Source organism: Sorghum bicolor, chromosome 3 (genome assembly GCF_000003195.3).
Source record: "Sorghum bicolor cultivar BTx623 chromosome 3, Sorghum_bicolor_NCBIv3, whole genome shotgun sequence".
Lineage (NCBI taxonomy): Eukaryota > Viridiplantae > Streptophyta > Magnoliopsida > Poales > Poaceae > Sorghum > Sorghum bicolor.
In genome coordinates, this window is record NC_012872.2 from 23,012,756 (window position 1) to 23,033,976 (window position 21,221).

The following is a 21,221-nucleotide window of genomic DNA, read 5'->3' on the forward strand; positions in this document are numbered from 1 at the left end:
AAGGCATTGCCATTATATCGACTCCTAAAGAAGCTCGAGCGTTTTTCTTGGACCCCCGAGGCCGAGGAAGCACTCGAAAGGCTGAAGAAGACGTTGACCTCAGCCCCAGTCCTGGTTCCACCTCAACCTGCAGAGCCTCTGCTCCTCTACGTCGCATCGACGACCCAGGTCGTCAGCGCGGCGGTGGTGGTCGAAAGACAAGCGGAGGGTCATGCGCTGCCGGTCCAAAGGCCAGTCTATTTCGTCAGCGAGGTGCTTTCGGAGACCAAGATACGTTATCCCCAAATCCAGAAGCTGATTTATGCCGTAATCCTTGCCCGTCACAAGCTGCAGCATTACTTCCTTGGCCACCCCATCACGGTGGTCTCGTCTTTTCCTTTAGGCGAAATAATCCAGAGCAAAGAAGCCACGGGAAGAATAGCAAAATGGTCGGTCGAGCTCATGAGTGAGACTCTCGCTTATGCGCCTCGCAAGGCCATCAAATCGCAGGCCCTGGTAGACTTCATCGCAGAATGGATGGACACCCAGCTCCCCCCGACCCAGGTCCAGGCGGAACTATGGACGATGTATTTCGATGGGTCGCTCATGAAAACTGGAGCTGGAGCCGGCCTGCTGTTCATCTCACCCTTGGGCGTCCACATGAGGTACATAATCAGGATTCATTTTGCCGCATCTAACAATGTCGCAGAATATGAGGCCCTCGTCAACGGTCTCAAGATCGCTATCGAGTTAGGAGTCCGATGCCTCGACGTCCGAGGTGACTCCCAACTCGTCATCGACCAAGTAAGGAAAACCTCGAGCTGCCACGACCCAAAAATGGAAGCGTACTGCAAGGAGGTCTGTCGACTCGAGGACAGGTTCCACGGCCTCGAGCTTGTCCATGTCGCTCGACGCTACAACGAGGCAGCCGACGAACTCGCCAAGATCGCATCTACCAGAGGCACAGTGCCGCCTGATGCATTCTCAAAGGATCTTCACGAGCCATCCGTCGACCTAGGCACGGGGGCTGGCGTCGACGCCACCACCGCCCAACCAACCAATGCTGTCGATACGCTCTTGATGGTGGAAGAGATGATGGAGATAGAACGACGACCGGGTCGACCATTCGATTGGCGCACACCGTTCCTCGACTGCCTTATCCACGGCGAGCTGCCAGAAGACAAGACAGAAGCTCGTCGTATCGCTCGACGGGCCAAATCATATGTGATCTATGGCGAAGCCAACGAGCTATATCGACGGAGCCCGACGGGGGTCTTACAACGTTGCATCACCGTAGAAGAAGGCTGAAAACTCCTCGATGACCTGCACTCGGGGGCTTGTGGCCACCACGCCGCTTCACGGACCCTTGTAGGGTACGCTTTTCGGCAAGGCTTCTACTGGCCAACGGCTGTGGCGGATGCCATCGAGCTCGTACGCTCGTGTCATGGGTGCCAGTTCTACGCCAAGCAGACGCATCTGCCCGCCCACGCTCTTCAGATGATCCCCATCACCTGGCCGTTTGCGGTATGGGGGCTCGATTTAGTAGGACCTCTACAAAAGGCGAAAGGAGGATACACCCATTTGCTGGTGGCCATTGACAAGTTCTCAAAATGGATCGAGGCTCGACCCATCACCAACATCCGCTCCGAGCAGGCCGTCCTCTTCTTCACCGACATCATCCATCGGTTTGGGATCCCCAATGTCATCATCACCGACAACGGCACCCAGTTCACCGGCAGAAAGTTCTTGGATTTCTGCGATCAGCATCATATCCGTGTGAACTGGTCCGCAGTAGCCCACCCTCGAACTAACGGCCAGGTCGAGCGTGCCAACGGCATGATTTTGCAAGGACTCAAGCCAAGGATCTACAATCGATTGAAGAAATTCGGCAAGAAATGGGTCGAGGAGCTTTCCTCAGTCCTATGGAGCCTTTGGACAACGCCAAGCAGGGCCACCAAATACACCCTGTTCTTCATGGTCTACGGCTCTGAGGCTATCCTCCCCACAGACCTCGAGTACGGGTCACCTCGACTCAAGGCTTACAACGAGCAATCGAACAAAGAAACTCAAGAAAACGCGGTCGACCAACTCGAGGAGGCTCGAGACATGGCCCTCCTCAACTCTGCCAGATATCAGTAGAGACTCCGACGCTACCACGACAAGCACGTGCGCAAGAGGGACCTGAACGTAGGCGACCTTGTCCTACGACGCCGGCAAAGCAACCAAGGACGCCACAAGCTGACTCCACCTTGGGAAGGCCCGTATGTGGTGGCCGAGGTCCTTAAGCCAGGAACGTACAAGTTGGCGGACGAAAAGGGGGCAATCTTCACCAACGCATGGAACATCGAACAGCTACGTCGATTCTACCCCTAGAAGTCCTAAACTTACGTTCCTACATTTTGTACGAAGACTTTGTAAACGAATGCGTGAATAAATAAAGTCTTTCTCTCGAGCGACTTCTTTTTGTGCTAAAAATAGTTACGAGTCATAGTCTCGACGTTAAAAGGGGATGCCGACCATGACCCATCATAGTCAGCACCCCCTCGGGGGCTACCAGGGGGACGACCCCCCCCAAGCGTCGAAAAAACCAAGAAGTTTTCGTTTCTTACTTAGTAAACCTTGCACGGCTCGAGTAGCTAAGGCGCCTCGAGCCCCCCAAAGGCCGAGGGATAACGAGCCGGAGAACTCCCACGCCCCCGGGCTACAGAAACTCTACTCACTTCCTTACCCTTGAGGTAATCGAGGTTGTTTTTTGACGAAAGATCTAGCAAGGGATACAAACGTAGGAACAAAGAGAAATAAAAGGACCTCGAGCGGAAAGACAAATAAGCATTTAACAATTACAAAAAGACACCGTATCGCTTAGCAACAAAATCAACAAAATATCATACAAGGGGCCCCAGGCGCCCTGAGCAGGCTCGCAGGCCTCAGTCCGCGGCACGATCCTCACCGCCCTCGCCTCCGCCCGAGCTAGCCTCAGGAGGGAGCACCTCAGGCTCGAAGAGCTTGGCCAACCTTTCCCCAGGAGCCTCCGCGTCGTCGATCAAGGCATGGAGCCTCTCCCCGTTCTCCGCGTCGGTCTTGGAGATGTCGGTGACGAAGCCATGGGACACCACCTCCATGTCGTAGGAGAAGCCCGAGCAGACAACCGCCATCGCCTGCTTCACCCCGATGTGGAGGGCGTCCCGCACCCGATCTCGCAGCGTCGCGCCTATGTAGCACAACTGGTCGACCAGGGCGTCGCCTCGAGCGTCCTCCCTCGACTCATCCATAGGCTCGACCTCCCAAGAGGTCGAGAGATCACTTATCGCCGTCCGCACTCGACGGTTCAAAGCAACCTCCGCCTCGAGCTGAGCCTTGGCGTTGCGAGCCTTGGCTTGGGCGGCCAGGAGTTCGTCCTTGAGCCCTGTAAGAGCCAATATAAAGAGACCTTAGGAAAAACCAAGCACACCTCGAAAAAGAAATTTGACAAAGGAAACATACCTTTGATGCTCTCCTCTAGGGCCGTGTTCTCGCCGACCAATCTGGTGTTGGCACGCTCGATCTCTCTGTTGGAGCGCGCCAGCTCAGTATTGGCGACGCGGAGATCTTTGATCACCCTGCCAGCCTGAGCAACGGCTCCACTCTTCTCCAGCAATTCTCCCTTCAGACGCTCGACGTCGTCAGAGAGACTGTGGGATCGAGCCCGCTCCGCCTCGAGGTCTTCGAGGGCCTTCTTCTTTACGTCCTCGGCGGCACCCCTTGTGACCTCACTGTCCACGTACGCCACTTTCATCTTCTGGAAAGAATCACGGAGGGAGTCCAGGTCGGTCTTGAGAAGGCCCTTCTCCTTGTCCAGGTCCGCAATGACGCTCTTGAAGAACAGGGCCTCCTCCCGGGCTCTGGACGCAGCCTCCTCGACCGTAAGAGCCCGCTCCCGTAGCTGCATCGCCTCCTCCTCCGTCTTCTTCGAGGCCTCTCGGGCCTCGGCCAAAGCAGCCTCCCTCGCCTTCTTCTCCACCTCGAGTGCTATGAGATCTTTGTAAGCTTTAAGGAGCTTTTCCTGCGACTCGAGGAGTTGATCCTTGAGGAGGGGGAGCTGCTCCCAACCGCCCCTCGTGGCGTGTATGAAGCTGGACTTGATGCGAGAGGTCTCTTTCATATCCTGCGAATCAAGGGTCGGATGGATTAGAATACAGAAACCAGAAAGCACCATGAAGATTGGAGTTTGAGAAACACTTACAAAATAAGCAGGCCCGAGCCCGTTGTTGATGACGTCCGATAGGAGCCCCACCACATGCTTCATCCAAAGGCGGAGCTCCTCGACATGCTCCCACTTCTCGACCTCCTTCTTGTCGTCGAGGAAGATATTGGGCTCGGACGGGTCGGTGGAAGCTCAGATACGAATCCGATCGGGACACCAGTTCTCCATCTCCCGATCAGCCCGCGCCTTGACGCCGCAGATAAAGTTCTCGACGGTCTCGAGGGAACCCCCGTGGCGCAAGAACAGGTCGGCGAGGCAAGGAAACCGCCCGTCGTCATCCACCGTCTTCCAGGTACCGTCCTTGCTCCCTGACGACCCAATCTCATCCTCCTCAGAGGGAAAGTGGTCCTCCCATGCTCGACGCTCCCGGAGGAACCCTGGGGCGATCCCGTCCATGCCGTAGATCGTCCTCTTGATCTCGGACTCGGGGTCGGTGGGGGTGCGCATCATACAGGCGAGCGCCACCACTCCGTCCGCTCGCCCCGACTCTGCCTGGATCGCGGCAGGCGCCCCCGGGAGGAGCCACGCTGGGGTGGGAGGGCCATACACCGGCAAATTTTCCTCCTGATCGCCGGGCTCTTGCGGCGCCAGTGGCGCCGGTTGGGCCAAACCTTGAGGCGGGGGCTCGAGTGGCTCGTCCTATTGGCCCCCCTGCTGCTGCTGCTGCTGCTGCTCCTCCTGCTGATGCTGCAGTTGCTCCTCCGGCTGGGGTTGCTGCTGCTACTGCTCCTGTGGCTGCCGCGCCGCCTCGCGCTCCCGCTGTTCATCCTCCTCCCTCTTCTTTTTCTGCTCCTCGAGGGTGCGGAGGCCGGCGGGCCATGGAGTTGATCCCCCGACATGAGGGGTCGATGTTTCCTCCTCCATGGGGCGGGCACCCCCAGACGCTCCGTCACCATCAGACGTGTCGCTGATGGTGATGGGTTCCCCCTCGACCCCCAATCTAGGGGGCTCGGGGGCTCCCTCTGACGCTTGTGTCTGGGGCGCCTCAGCACGAGTCGGCGGCAACGGAGTAGGCGCGGGACGAGGCGGAGCCCTCTCGACGCCGGCTGGAGGCTGGGAGCTAGAGGAGCCTACGAAACAAAGGGTAAGGGTCAGACGTTACGATAACTGACACAGGAACATCGCAATGCCCAGAAATAAACTACGAACCAGGTTCCTTGGAGGCGGCACCCGTTCTGAGCTTCTTTGCCATGGACGGCTGGGCCTGCTCAAGGGTCCGCTTCAGCCTGAGAAAAGGTAGGCATATGAGGAAAGGTGGAAGAATGGGAAGACAAAAACCGCAACATCAAAAAGGCTTACCCCACAGGGAGAACGACTCGCCTTCCGCCACCCCGACCAGTGGGCCTCGAGCCACCCCGCGTCGGGGCTCCAGGCCCCTCGAGGGCAGGCACTGGCTTAGGCGCGTTGGTCCCCGCCTGGCGGGCACTGGGACTGGCGCTCCTACGGCCGGCATCTCCTTTCTCAGAGGCCGCGGCGCGACCACGAGTTAGTGGCCCCGACGCCTGGGGCCTAGCCAGACTGCTCTCCCTGGGCACCGGGGGAGGGCGCGGTGCGTCTTGGCCCGCCTTGGGCGCGGGAGGGGTGTCGGCCCGAGGGCGACGGGATCCGCTCGGACCCTCCACTGGCACCTCCGTCCGGAGGGCGTCGACGTCACCTCGAGGAGGGCCCTCGAGAATGCGATCGAGGCGCGACGCCATCCCCTCAGAGTCGTTGCTGTCCTCGTCATCATCGTCGTCATCGTTGGGGGATTCTTCCTCAGGCTACCCCCTCTGCCTGGATTTGGCTCGACGCGCCTCTAATGCTTGGCGGTCGAGGTTCTTCTTCTTCTCCCCCTTCTTTGCAGAGTCCTTCGCAGACTTTAGCTTTTTGGCAGATTGGCGCCGTTTGTCACGATCGACCTCGTCCTCCTTTACCGGAGGCCTCCAGGACCGGACATCAATCCGACACTGCCAAAACTAAGGTGGACTTAGAAAAAAGAGAGGGGAGAAAGGAAACCCAGAGTCGAGGCTGCGCGCAAGAAGAAAGCGTACCAGATCGATCGAGCCTGCGTCAGGTCTCATGGGGAAGCCGTTAACATGCTCCGGCTGAAAATCACCGGCAATTGCAGCCCTGACTCGGGCCGCGACTTCGTCGTCCGCCGGAGCCTCGTTGGACATCCGACACGCCTCGAGGTCCCGAGAGGAGACGCCAGGGCCCATCTCGTCCATCCTCAACGGTCGTGACATCAGAGGGAGAACTCTCCGGTGATGGACGGCCGAGAGGACGAGAGCGGCGGTCAAACCCTCCTGGCGAAGCTTCTTCAGGGCATCGAGGAGGGGGTCGAGCCGAGATTGATGAGCTTGGACGACGCCGTATGTCCAGTCCGCTGGACGCTCCAAGATCAGACGACCCGAGTAGGAAGGCAGGAGGTTGTCGTCGTTCCGCAGGTAAAACCACTGGGAGTCCCAGCCGGCGTGGTTGGTCGACAACCCTACCGGGATGTACTCCCGCGGCCTGTCCGTCTTCCCCGTCTTCTGCACCAGATTGAGGCATCCCGCCCGCACGGGCTTCCTTACGCCCGTGGTTCCGGTGGGGGCGTGGAAAAGCTCGCCCCTGTAGAGGTGGAGCCACAGCTCCCAGTGCGGCATCATCCCCAGGTAGCCCTCACACACGACGGCGAAAACCGCCGCTATGGTGATGGCGTTCAGAGAGAAGTGCTGGAGCTCGACCCCATAATGGAAGTAGAGGGCCCGCATGAAGCAGCTCGGGGGCGCGCCCAAACCGTGGCGGTGGAACTTGGCGAACGACACCACGTAGCCCTCAGGCGGCTGAGGCCCCCTGTGACTCGCCGGCGGCGCGATCCACTCCGACGACGATAGCGAGGTGCGGCGGCACAGCAGTCCCTCTTTCTCAAGCTCTAACAGCCGGCGCTCCGTCATCGACGACATGCGCCAGTCGTCGGCGGCGACGAGTCTTACAGGCATCTCGGCTGGAGGGACGGTGGATTCACTACAGCTCGAGGAGGCGTGTGCTCGTGAGACGGCGAGAAAGCAAAGGCAACAAGAGAATAAGAGCGAGAAGGCGGAAGGGAGAAGAACGGCGGCGACGCGACGGCGTATTTATAGGCAGCAGTCCGCCAACGGACAGATCCGAGAAATAAGGTAACTCCCCCCATAAATGCGCCGTCTGACAGTCCTTTCTCTCCTCACAGGCCGGACTCTCCGAATTCCCCGCCGATACAGTGTCGCAACGTCACCCGCCTAAAAAGGCGCGCCCAACGGGCAGAAAGGCGAACCGCCACGGCCACTTCCTTACTTCGTAAGCCAAGGTATGCGCCCACAATAGTCTCGAGAGGTCGATGGCTGGCCCGTCGAAAGGGTTCGACAGCCGATCTCGAGCGCCAAGAGTTAGGGATCCCCAACGAGTGGTCGAAAATCGAGGCCCGCCTCGAGGGCTCGCTGGCGATGTCTAAGGTAGGGTCGAGACATTCGAGAGGAATCCCCCCGAAGGGAGGCATCGAGCCGCTGGACTCTATCGAGTGAGACCGGTATCCCCGACCACATCGACCCTGCTTTATGAGGACGCCTCCGGGCTACAGCTGACCCCCTCGAAAGGGGCACAGGTTCTCACTTAGACTACCCGCTAGGAACTCAACCCGGGGTGTAAGACGCTCGCTCTATCGAGAGTACGTCGAAACCTCCACGCAAGGCAAAGCCGAACAGAACCTTCCACCACGGGTGTTGACAGCGTTTCTGCAAATTTGGCAAAATAACCCTCGAAGGAGTTAAATACTCCCTCGAGGGCTCGGGGGCTACCCCCGCGGGGACGCTCGCGCGCCCCACGGAAATTCGACCGCAAAACAAAGCCTCCACTCGAGCGCTAGCGCTCAAATGGAGGCTCGGGGGCTACTGTCGAGGGTATCAGTAAGGGGTACCCTCAGCGATGCGCATTATGAGATTGCCCGTACGCAGGTCGAGACCCTCAATTCGACGCTCTAATCTTACCTATGCGCCGCCATCGACGGCCGTAACCTCGAAGACGGAAATAGCGTCGAGCGAATTGATCAGGCGTCGAGCGCCGGTTACCGTCGAATACGGAATAGGCTCATGCGAACCGGGGGGCGTCGAGCGCGAGGGCGCCATCCGCCGCCTGACGCGCGCACGCGGGCGGGAGCATTAAATGCGCCTGATGTTTCCCCACCTAACGCACAGGTCACGGGAGGCGTGATAGGGAACAGGCTTCCGTCCCATCAATCTTTTTGCAGCCTTCCCACCGAACGACCCAGGGCGTGTCAGGACGCAGGAAACGAGGATGGAACGTCTAATCGGGACCCCCTCGAGACATCTAAGGTCAGCGCTCCAGATATCAGCATATTACACGGCGTCCGACCCTCGACCGAACAGGGTCCCTTCCTAGGGACAAGTTGGGCGTCGACTGACAACACCACAGCTACCCCGCCGGATCCGCCGCCATACCGTACCGGCATGCGACCTCAGAACCAGCGCGGGGCGGCGGGCAGGGCCGAACGCAGGAGCACACGTAATCATCACCGGGCTATCAAGATGGGACGGCTCGAGGCCATGCCGTACGGAAGCCTCGAGTAGGTCAGCGCTCCATGCGGCTATCGACCCCTACTCTAGCGTCTACGCATGTACCCTGGGTCTCTCCTTAGAGCTATAAAAGGAGAGACTCAGGAATAGAACGGGAGGACGAAACAAAAACAACACAAGCCCACACTCATACGTAGAAGAGCTCCACACTTCATACCACGCTTGTATTCGCCCCTGTACAAGCACTTAGGTGCAAGATAATACAAACTCTCTCCCCCCGCTGGACGTAGGGCCTTCTCTTGCCCGAACCAGGATAAACCTTTGTGTCTTCTTGCATCACCATCCGGGAAAGGGAGCACGCATACAAATTTACTCGTTGGTGTGACCCCCCGGGGGAAAAACACCGACACTTAGATACTAGGTTGTCATCCCCAGCATGGTGCCAGAGTGTACAAAGGTATTTATAAATGTAAAGGCTCTCTAGAAAATAATCTATTCTATCCGCAAGCGCACAGATAAAACACCTCATTGTAGCATTTCACCAGGATAAGTATTCCAGGTATCGTTATTTATAATTTTGCTCAAGGGATCTAAGGAGATTAAATTAAGGGCAAAATCTATCAAGGCATAGACTAGAGATAAACTTGCAAGAACATGATTACTAATGAGAAACTCGTCACACAGTCACTTACTTTAGCAGGGGGTAAACCATAAAGATAATGATAATGAATTATAAGTTCAAGGGATAAATAACACAGCGATTAGAAAATAGACTACTCCTCATATATGTAGGTGATGTCGGATTAGCTAGAGAATGGATTCTAAGTTATCTACTAACTACTAAGTCATAATCTACTCTAGTTATCTACAAGATCATATATAGCATAAAAGACTCTTCATTCATGTATAAGGAACATTGATAATGTAAATCAGAGCATCGCATGACTTACTCCACAATACCGGTTCTGCCTGTCCTATCAACGGAGGGTGGACTATATAAGAATCAACGAAGCTGTCACTATCGGGAACTACCACACGACCCGGCCAATAGGATACATTTGCAGATAAATAACATCTAAGCACCACGCTCACATGTGATCTATCACCTAACTCCCTCGCGTCAAGAGCTAAGCGCTTTGCAAATTTATACATAAACTCATTATCAATTAGAACTATATCAAATATAGAACTAGAGCAAACTAAGAACATAATAATTAGAGACATAATGCAATTAGAACAAAGAATTAGAGAAAGATATGAATAATACCAATCTTTATTACCGAAGATCCGAATCGAGAGCGTAGTGCTCTACTTCTCTAATTGTTATCTAATCAAACCTCTAAACTTGAAGGATTAGGGAGTAGCTATTTCTAATTCTCTGTGGGAGAGAAGCTCTAAACCCTAACTTTGATGGCTACCTCTGCATAATGATTTCTTCTCTTCTCCTCTTTCCTCCAGGGGCTAGGGGATCTGGTTTTATAGTCCCCTCAAGTGAACGTGGGCTGTCAGATAAACCGACATAGATTGTATGGTTTAGATTGATCCTTTAGGTCGGTGGAGTTTAGCCCCAAAGCATAGTCCCGATTGGACTCCTGGCCTGGGCGGGCGCCCAAGGTGGGTGGGCGGGCGCCCTGCCCCCGAGCCCGATTCCCTTCTCGTTCGTTCCCGTGGCTTCTGGATTCTTGTAGATTGAGGAAAATTGCGCGGCACGTAATTATCTCGTTGTAAACATGACATGTGGGCCTTCTCTCCATATTCTCTGATAACCCCCTGCAGAAATAGATAAACACCAAAGCTCGTGGAATTTTGTCAGATAAAACCCTAATTCTAGATGTTTGTTTCATATTGATCCTTTTCCATGTTTATTTGATTATTAATTTTAGTACTTAAGGACCGTCAATAGGATACTTATTCTTGATTGTGTTGACGGTTCTTAAGTATCAATTTTAATTATTAAATAAACAAGAGAAAGGACCAATATGCAAACAACACCTAGAATTAGGGTTTGATCTGACATAATTCCAAGAGTTTTGTTATTTATCTGTTTCTGCAGGGGGTTATTAGTAAATAAGGAAGAAAGGCCCACATGTCGGGATTACATAGAGATATTAACGCACCGCGCAATTTTCTACCATCTAGAAGACTCCAGAAGCCACGGGAACAAACGGTAAGGCGATCGGGCCCGGGGGCAGGGCGCCCGCCCTCCCCCCTTGGGCGCCCGCCCTGACCTATAGTCCAATCAGGACTCTCTTCGGGGCTTACGCTTCACCGACGTAAAGGATCAAGGATAACCGTTCAATCACTGTCGGTTTGATCCGACGGCTCACGTTAACCTGAGGGGACTATAAAACCAGACCCCTGGTCACTGGAGGAGACAAGTTCATCATAGAGTTGAGAGGAGCCCTCGAAGGAATACCTCTCCTCTAAATAGACTTTTTGGCTTAGCATTCAATGTGAGTAGAATTAGATCTTCTAGTTTCTACTAGATTGAGAGAGATAGAGTGAAGATGTAGATCGGAGGAAGCCCGACCTGTCGGTGTCTACTCGAGGTTGTACCTGCGGGATCAAGTCTTCTAACCCGAGGCTTGCTCCTAGGATTCTTCAGTATTTCGACTTCTAAATTCTAGTAAGTTCTTGATTTATTGTTCTTTGGTTTATGAGTTTACTTTAATCTCTTTGCGTAGAGTTTAGAGTAATCATCTCTAGCGTAGACGTGGTGTTTGGGCTAGAATACTCATAGATATCCCCTCACTAGCTGGACCGTGGTAGTAGCGAGGAACGTGACATTTCTGAGTTACCTTTGCAGACCATATCTCGTTAGTAGGATCGATAGGGTTATAGGTGCGGGTCGAACATCCTCTGTGGTGCCTAGATTCCGTAAGTGTTGATATTTGGTAACGCAATAAGGATATGATCCGCAAGCGCACGGATATCGGTGAGCATTTCACCCGGGAGGTTTTCCAGAGTATCGTATTTATATTTTTACCACTGGGGGAAAGGGTGCATCTGACTAACCAAATCTATTGCTACTATCCCTTTAGGCACAAAGAATGTATTTCGATGTGAGTGATAAATAGAGAAGACTGCAATCGTAGTCTCCTTCTAACCTTGGTAAGGATGATCTACTGTTCTAATGGGGAGGCTAACGGAATCTAGACACCACAAAGGATGTTCGACCCGCACCTATAAACCCTATCCTTCCTGCTAACGAGATGTGATCTACAAAGGTAGCTCGGAAATGTCACGTTCCTCACTACTACCACGGTCCAGCTAGTCAGGGAATATCTATGAGTACCCCAACCTAAACACCACGTTTACGCCAGCAATGATTACTCTAAACTCTACGCGAAGAGATTAAAGTAAACTCATAAACCATAAGAACAATAAAACAAGAACTTACTAGAATTTAGAAGTCGAATTACTGAAGAATCCTAGGAGCAAGCTTCGGGTTAGGAGAACTTGATCCCGCAGGTACAAGCTTGGAGTAGACACCGACAGGCCGGGCTTCCTCCACTCTACACCTCCACTCTATCTCTCTCAATCTAGTAGAAACTAGAAGATCTATTTCTACCTTACATTGATTGCTAAGCCTAAAAAGAAATATTAATTAGAGAAGAGCTTTTCCTTCGAGGGCACCCCTCAGTCTCTATGATAATTTCTTCATGTCTTCCAGGGGCCAGGGGAGCCTCGCTTATATAGTCCTCCCCTTCTATGCGTTTTTGGGTCGATAGCCGAGGTGGTACTATGTTTTTCTTGATCCAATAGATCGGTGGAATATCCCGAGCGAAGGAGTCCTGAATTGACTCCAGCAGGGGGGCGGGCGCCCAGGCTACCAGGGCGGGCGCCCTGGGCCTGGCCCAGCTTCGCCTCCGCTTCGGTCTCGTGGCTTCTGGAGTCTTCTAGATGATGTAAAATTACGCGGTGCGTTGATATCTCTATTTAATCCCGACATGTGGGCCTTTCTTCCTTATTTCCTGATAACCCCCTGCAGAAATATATAAACAACAAAACTCGTGGAATTCTGTCAGATCAAACCCTAATTCTCATGTTTATTTGATAATTAAAATTGATACTTAAGAACCGTCAACAAATACCCCCATACTTAGGCTTTTACTCGTCCTCGAGAAAAGGATGGTTAAGAATAATATCTGGGGTAAACATTTAAAACATTCTCTTTATAATTGCAGGGTGTTAAAAATTCCACTGTGTACCATAGTCACGGATGTGTATGGTTAAGTGTAAAGATTCTTTCTTTTCAATCCTGTCACTTGGAGTTTTTGTATATTTTTGAAAGAAAGTTAGCATACCTTTTTGATCCTCATAGGTTCTCTCAGATCACTCATTATCTTTTATATATATATCTCACTGAGGCTGTTTTATTTTGCAAAAATTCTCAAGCATACTTACTTTGGATTTATTGCCTGATCAAAACGGGATCCGAGGAGGGAAATGTCATACTCTTAGATCAAAGACTTTGGAAATTAAAAACTTTGTCAACTCTTGCTGGCATATTGCTTATTAGAGGGACCATGGGCTATCATTTTTTTTCTTTTTTTTTAAGTGGATACCGAGGTACCCCTAATTCTACTGCCGGACACTTTTTCATTTTTTCTGCGAGGTTGTCGACCACTTGCTCCTTTTTATTTCCTCGAAATATCTTCTATTTTTGCATAGCCCATGCCTCTAATGCAATAATACTTCGGAAGAGTGAATCTTACTGAAATAATGTCTTGATCTTAGGAGCATGATAAATCTCTCAACAAGGGTCTAACTCATTTTGAACAAACTCAATACAGAGCAGATAGCTTTTATAATCATATTTAATATTTCAGTTTTATCAGGCATATAAAACACTGAGGATGGTAGCTAGGAATTTGAACATTTTGAAATAAATTCTCCAAGCAACAATGATATCAAGAATAAGAAACTCATACTCTACCATCACATATTCTATCTTGACTTAAGTAACACAGGGTTTTAAAAAATGTTTTTACACTAATTGCAAGTTTTCAGGAAATATCACAGATTGAGATTAATCATGATTAGAAATATTTTAATCTTTTTATTTTATCATGTCGGGAACAATATTCTGCATAATCTAAAATATATATATGTGTAGAGTAAAGTGTGCAGAGTGTGTACCTGAATCGTGGAGTGGTGTAGTCGGAGTGTGTTTAGCATGTCGAGGGATCTCCCCCATACTTGTTTTCTGCTTTGTTGCACAAAAATAAAGTAGAGACACACAAGACATAATAATAATACTCTTTATTGATCTTGAGGCATTTATTACACAAGGAAGAACAAAATTATTTTTGGCTATTCTCTCCCGGATTAGGAGTAGAATATTTTTGGGTGATTCTGAAGATGGAAATGTATGGATATATGTGGATGGTACTTCCGGAGTAGAAGTAGCATATGTGAGTGAACGTTCAAGTGAATCTTGATTTAACCACATGACAAGCTCCTAAGGGTCTACACAGCTTGACCACACTCAGTGCTCATAAGCAGTAAAAAGTAAATGTGTGGCTCGAAGTCTAGCAAGAATGTATATATGGCTGTGGTAGGAATTTAAACTCTCATCATACAGGAACTCATCATGCAACATTTTAAAGATTTTCAAAGATAAAATTCTCCAGAATTCTAGCATCTCTAGAAACAGATAAACAGCAGCTCAACCTTCCCATATCATATCCGTCAACAACTTAGATTTCAGATCAAGTTTTCATCCCATAAGTTTAGATCTAGAGCAAGCTTTAAATTATAACAGTTATGTCTAAACTTGAGAGGAAACTTCAAATATGCAAATTAGGCAGAGCAACTATTCATCATTTCCATGCTTGAGTTTTATTTAGATACAGATTAGCATAGCCACTTTATTTATTTATTAAACACACTAAGCAAAAGACATATATATATAAGCATAAAATCTTTATTTGGTTTTTCATAGTTATGTATATTTATATTCTAAAATAATATAAGTATAAAGATAGATAGAAATACTTATCGAGATAAATGGGGGTGCTCTCCCCCAAGCTGAATTTTGACGTAATTTCTCTTGATGTAGCTAGCAGGTGGCAGAGGTGTATTTGAAAGTCAGCAGCATTATGACAGCGATTAGAATATCCTCCGTCTGCCAGTCTTCTTGATTCTTAGATTCTGTGGAGCTCAAATAGACAACAAAGCTTGTGGAACTGATTAAGTGTTAGCATAAATATCTAGCCTTTATCATGTTGAGACTCCTTAATAATTATTACTCCCTGTTTTTATATTTTTATTTTATAAAGCAGAAAAATATTTTTATTTTATTTTTATGCCACCACAGTGAATGTACTTATGGGTTTTATGTCACTCGTATCCTCACATGGGGCTTACTGTTTTTCACATTTTTACTTTCTGTTTAGAACTTAATTAACTAAGTGAACTACTTGAAATAATTGAAAGGGAAAGGATAACTACCAAGTTTACCTCTTGGCAAGGCGTTCGGTGTTTTTAAGTCCTCCGAACGGGACTCTCCTCCTTCTCAATTATCCTGAGGTTCGTTGGGTGGCGTAGTCGGTACTTCCGGCAGCGCCTCCTCTTCATGTATAGTTATCTTCATTTTCCGCACCTGACTTGGTGCTTCGGTCTCCTCTGGATAATTCTGTTTAAACTCAACGTCTTCTGACCTTACAACTTTTCCTTCGTAGTCTGCCCATCCGTCCTTGATGATTTGCCTCCTCTGGTTGCGGTTGCGTCGTCTTCTTCTTGTCCTGACCTGCTTAGAATCTTCAACTATATAGTTAGAATCATTAAAGTAATGGCGTACCTTCTCAGAGAGGAAATACACGTGGACTTCTCCGGTTCCAATGATAACTTGGATAGTGTTGAGGAATGGTCTTCCAAGGATGATGGGTGGATCGTACTCGTCTTCTCCCATATCAATGTTCTGAAAATCATCTGGAGCTAAATATATATTGGTTGTAGGGGCATGGTTCCATGCAGGAGCTGATAAGTGACTGCGGCCATTATGTTGACGTTAGATCCGGTGTCGTAGAGTGTTTTCTAAAAAGAGTATCTTTTGGTTGTGCACTCGATGATTGGAACACCAGGGTCGTCCTTCTTGATCAAGAAAGGTGACTTGAGTCGACGATCTTGACCTCCTTGAGCTGTAGTGACCATCTTAGCTGACTCGGTCCACATTTGCTTGTTCCTGTTCCTCCTGTTGGTCCTCTTCCTTGGTTCATGTCGGGATTGCTCTGAAGTTTATGTAGTCTTGTTCTTGAAGGAAAGTCTCCTTCTTCCCCTTGATGTAGAGACTGATCTTGGCAGCATTAGCGTAGATGACAGCTCTGGTGTTTAGGAATGGCCTCCCTAAGATGATGGGTGCCCTCTCCTCAGTACCAGTCTCTACCACCACGAAGTTTGCTGGAGCGTATAAGGTACCAACTTGGACACAGAGGTTCTTTAATATTTCCTTTGGGATACTAAGTGTCTGATCTCCATTGTGTTTGTGCTCGTAGATCCCGGTTCTTTACTTAATGGAATCTCGGAGTTGTAAAACGCCTTCACGTTTCTCAAAATGTGTCCTGCTCATAGAGTCAAGGCAGAGATCAAGTGCATGGGCTCTGTTGGTGGAAAACACCAACAGAACCAAAAGTGTATTTGTTCTTTTCTAACCTTAAGCATAGTGAGCAAGACAAAGTTGATGGATCATGAGTGTAGCATTTAAAACATTTGTTAGATCAGATGGCTCAACCTAATGGAAAGATAATCTATCTATATTTATGTTTTGTTTTTATCTTCCAAAGATTGAATGTGCAACATATTAGCTTATATGTTTAGGAGCGTGGGATTACGAAGGTAGTACTAAGAACAAAGATTAAGGGACTAAACATGTTGAATCAGTTAGGTTGGTTAATTTAGAGTTATAAATCATACATGTTTGTCTCTTTATTTATGTGAACGCCAGAACCAAGGAGAAACTTATAAAAGGATAGTCAAGTACCTTAAGATGTTACCTTTGAAGAGTGATGGTACAGTATCACCTTGAAGTTTTCCTTTCTAGCGGTTGTGCATCATGTTTGTGGCTCCCTCCATGGATCATCTCTTATGAGCTACGTCTTTCTTGTGCAAATTGTTAAACTTCATGTGTCACTTTCTTTATCTCCAATGTGAGTTTATCTCAGGACTTCCCAGGTTGATATTGAAAGTTTTCCTTGCGCTTGTCATTCATCCGGTCTTCTTGCTCCAATCCTAGAAAGGTTAGTGACAAGAATACCCGAAGGAATATTTCTACAATTATCTATATGCTCAATACACAAGGTAATGTTGCAAGTAATTTAGAAGTTCTTGTTACGATCTGATAAGTGCTTGTTTTAGGACACTAAGCTTGTCCTTGGGAAACCATCAATTAACTCGACGAGATCTGCAATATTTATTATAAACATATGCATCGACAACCGCTCTTTTAAAGTTTTTATAAATAGAAAAGAAGAGAGGGTTGGAGATCTCAAATGTGGTGATAGCACATGAATTTTTAATGCCCTCTAGCCATTGATGTTGCTCTTCTCGATCCTCCTTATGCACGGGATGTCTAGAGAGATTCATAGGATTATCGGGAGGTTCAAGAGAAAGAGCATAGTAGAGATTATTAGGCTCAAGGATGGGTTGGATAGCCGAATCATGGGATTGGAAAGTTTGGAAATCGACTATTGAAACTTCCTCTCCTTGTATGGGAGATGATTCCTTCTCTATCTCTATGATTTTTCTATGAAGACTAGTACAAGAAGGATGTCCACGAATGAAGACATACCTTCCGTTACTAACTGATAAAGAAAGAAGGACTCTACCAAAGGTTATATGATTAAGACCAATGTGAAAATATCTAAGAAAAACATGGTCTTGCAAGGCTAGGTCTAAACCAGAATTTATAGAAAGATTAACAGATTCCCTAGGTGTAGCTAAAAGTGCATTATCTTCTTGATTAAAAGATAGGACCTCGGCTATAGGAAAGGGTTGGTTTTGACCTATTGCAATCAACTCTGGACACAGATCATAATTAGGGGCAGGACGTGTTGACTCCCATGGTCTATGGCTGGTCTCCGAAGGTGCAAAGAATTTAATAATAGTTATGGAATTTGAGTTATCCATAAAGATAAAAATAAAAAGATAAAAGAATAAAAGTATAAAAGTATAATACAAGATAATAGCAAGACTCAACGTTATCTCAGCAAACCGTCTTGGTGAGTATTCCCGCCTGTCACGCGGGTGACCCGGGTTCGATCCCCGGCAACGGCGCCAGAAATGCTTGTTGATATTTGGTAACGCAATAAGGATATGATCCGCAAGCGCACGGATATCGGTGAGCATTTCACCCGGGAGGTTTTCCAGAGTATCGTATTTATATTTTTACCACTGGGAGAAAGGGTGCATCTGACTAACCAAATCTATTGCTACTATCCCTTTAGGCACAAAGAATGTCTTTCGATGTGAGTGATAAATAGAGAAGACTGCAACCGTAGTCTCCTTCTAACCTTGGTAAGGATGATCTACTGTTCTAATGGGGAGGCTAACGGAATCTAGACACCACAAAGGATGTTCGACCCGCACCTATAAACCCTATCCTTCCTGCTAACGAGATGTGATCTACAAAGGTAGCTCGGAAATGTCACGTTCCTCACTACTACCACGGTCCAGCTAGTCAGGGAATATCTATGAGTACCCCAGCCTAAACACCACGTTTACGCCAGCAATGATTACTCTAAACTCTACGCGAAGAGATTAAAGTAAACTCATAAACCATAAGAACAATAAAACAAGAACTTACTAGAATTTAGAAGTCGAATTACTGAAGAATCCTAGGAGCAAGCTTCGGGTTAGGAGAACTTGATCCCGCAGGTACAAGCTTGGAGTAGACACCGACAGGCCGGGCTTCCTCCACTCTACACCTCCACTCTATCTCTCTCAATCTAGTAGAAACTAGAAGATCTATTTCTACCTTACATTGATTGCTAAGCCTAAAAAGAAATATTAATTAGAGAAGAGGTTTTCCTTCGAGGGCACCCCTCAGTCTCTATGATAATTTCTTCATGTCTTCCAGGGGCCAGGGGAGCCTCGCTTATATAGTCCTCCCCTTCTATGCGTTTTTGGGTCGATAGCCGAGGTGGTACTATGTTTTTCTTGATCCAATAGATCGGTGGAATATCCCGAGCGAAGGAGTCCTGAATTGACTCCAGCAGGGGGGCGGGCGCCCAGGCTACCACGGCGGGCGCCCTGGGCCTGGCCCAGCTTCGCCTCCGCTTCGGTCTCGTGGCTTCTGGAGTCTTCTAGATGATGTAAAATTACGCGGTGCGTTGATATTTCTATGTAATCCCGACATGTGGGCCTTTCTTCCTTATTTCCTGATAACCCCCTGCAGAAATAGATAAACAACAAAACTCGTGGAATTCTGTCACATCAAACCCTAATTCTAGATGATGGTTGCATATTGGTCCTTTCTCATGTTTATTTGATAATTAAAATTGATACTTAAGAACCGTCAACAGTAAGCTTCTCCAACAGAACAGTAGATTATCTATACCAAGGTTAGAAAGAGACTACGGTTGCAGTCTTCTCTATATATCACTCACATCGAGAAACATTCTTTGTAGCCTAAAGGTTAGTAGTAATAGACTGGGTTAGTCAGATGCACTCTTTCTCCTAGTGGTAAAAAAATAAATACGATACTCTGGATAACCTCTCGGGTGAAGTGCTCACCGATATCCATGCGCTTGCGGATTAATTCCTTATTGCGTTCCCAAATATCAACAAGCATTTCTGGCGCCGTTGCCGGGGAGAAAGACGGTTTGCTGAGATAACCTTGGGTCTTACTACTAGCTTGTATCTATACTTTTATCTTTTCTTATATTTTATATTCTTTATTTATTTTCTTCACTCCTACCTTATGGAAAACCAAGATTCTATATCAATCTATCAATTTGCAACACCTTCGGAAACTGACCTTTTACCATGGGAGTCATCACAGCCTATCCAAATATCCCAGTATAGGTTAAGTTCTAGGTTAATTGCCATGATTCAAAACCTATCTTTTTCAGGAAAGGAAGACGAAAACCCTTACCTTCATATTAGAGATTTTGAGCAAACCTGTGATTGTCTTCGCATTGAAGGCATTTCTGATAAAACTTTACGTTGGAAGCTTTTTCCTTTTTCTTTAAGGGGAGAAGCTAGATAATGGTATAATCAGAAGGTAGGTCAACAACGAGGTGAATGGGGAGTTTTACGAGCCAACTTTTGTCTAGATTTTTATTCCCTCGACCGTATCGGTGACCTTAGACTCGAAGTCCTATCTTTTAAACAAAAAGATAATGAAACTTTGGGAAAATCCTGGAAATGTTTTTCTGATCTTTTAGAATCTGGTCCAAACCTTAATCCTGAAGACCCTGTTCTTTTATTTCACTTTTTTCGAGGTCTTCAGAAAGGTCATAAACAAATGCTACATATAATGTCTAGAGGTTCTTTCTTTCGCATCCCTACTGATGATGCTAGAGTGATCCTAGATAGAATCCTAGAAGTTGAGATGGATAATACCCTTCATGATGAAACCCACAAAGCTGAAGTAGACACTCTGCCAAATTCTCCATCTACTTTAGCTATCCCAAGTTCTGAGCCACAAAAGGAAGAAATTCCACCACCTGACTTCATGTTGGATATAGAATCTGATCTTTTTGCTGATTTTGTAAACATTTCAAATTACATTCTATTAACAGACCCCAAAACGGCCATTTTAGCATTTGTTTACCAAGTGAATATCAATTGAGAGAGCTTATCGCAGTCATGAGTAGCGAATGGTTGGAGGAGTCAGAGCTTTCCTTTGATGTGATCCGTTTGGACACACCTCATATAACTATACGTTGTGCTTATGATTCTGATCACTTTGATGATCTCTATAATCCTGTTGTGGGGATCAACATCATGTCTGAATCTTTTGCACTTAAACTATTTAAAAATTTGGTTTTAACCCCCACAACAAAGGTCATAAAGGAATCTTTGAGATGATTAGTCCCCAGTCTTGGAATTATTAATTTCCTACCCCTTATGGTAGAAAGCTCCATGGTTCATTTTAACTTCTATATCTTTGATACATGGGACTTTTACCTATTGATAGGACAACCTTTTAGAAGACTCCTTTATGAAGGTCATATTGGAAAGCTATGTTGACGGTCCTTAATTATCAAATTTAATTATCAAATAAATAAAGAAAAAGATCAAAATGAAATCAACATCTAGACTTAGGGTTTTATCTGACAGAATTCCACGAGTTTTGGTGTTTGTCTATTTCTGCAGGGGGTTATCAGGAAATACGGAAGAAAGGCCCACACGTCAGGATTACATAGAGATATTAACGTGCCGTGCAATTATCTTACATCTAGAAGACTCCAGAAGCCAAGGGAAGGAAGCGGAGGCCAAACGGGGCCAGGCACTGGGCGCCCGCC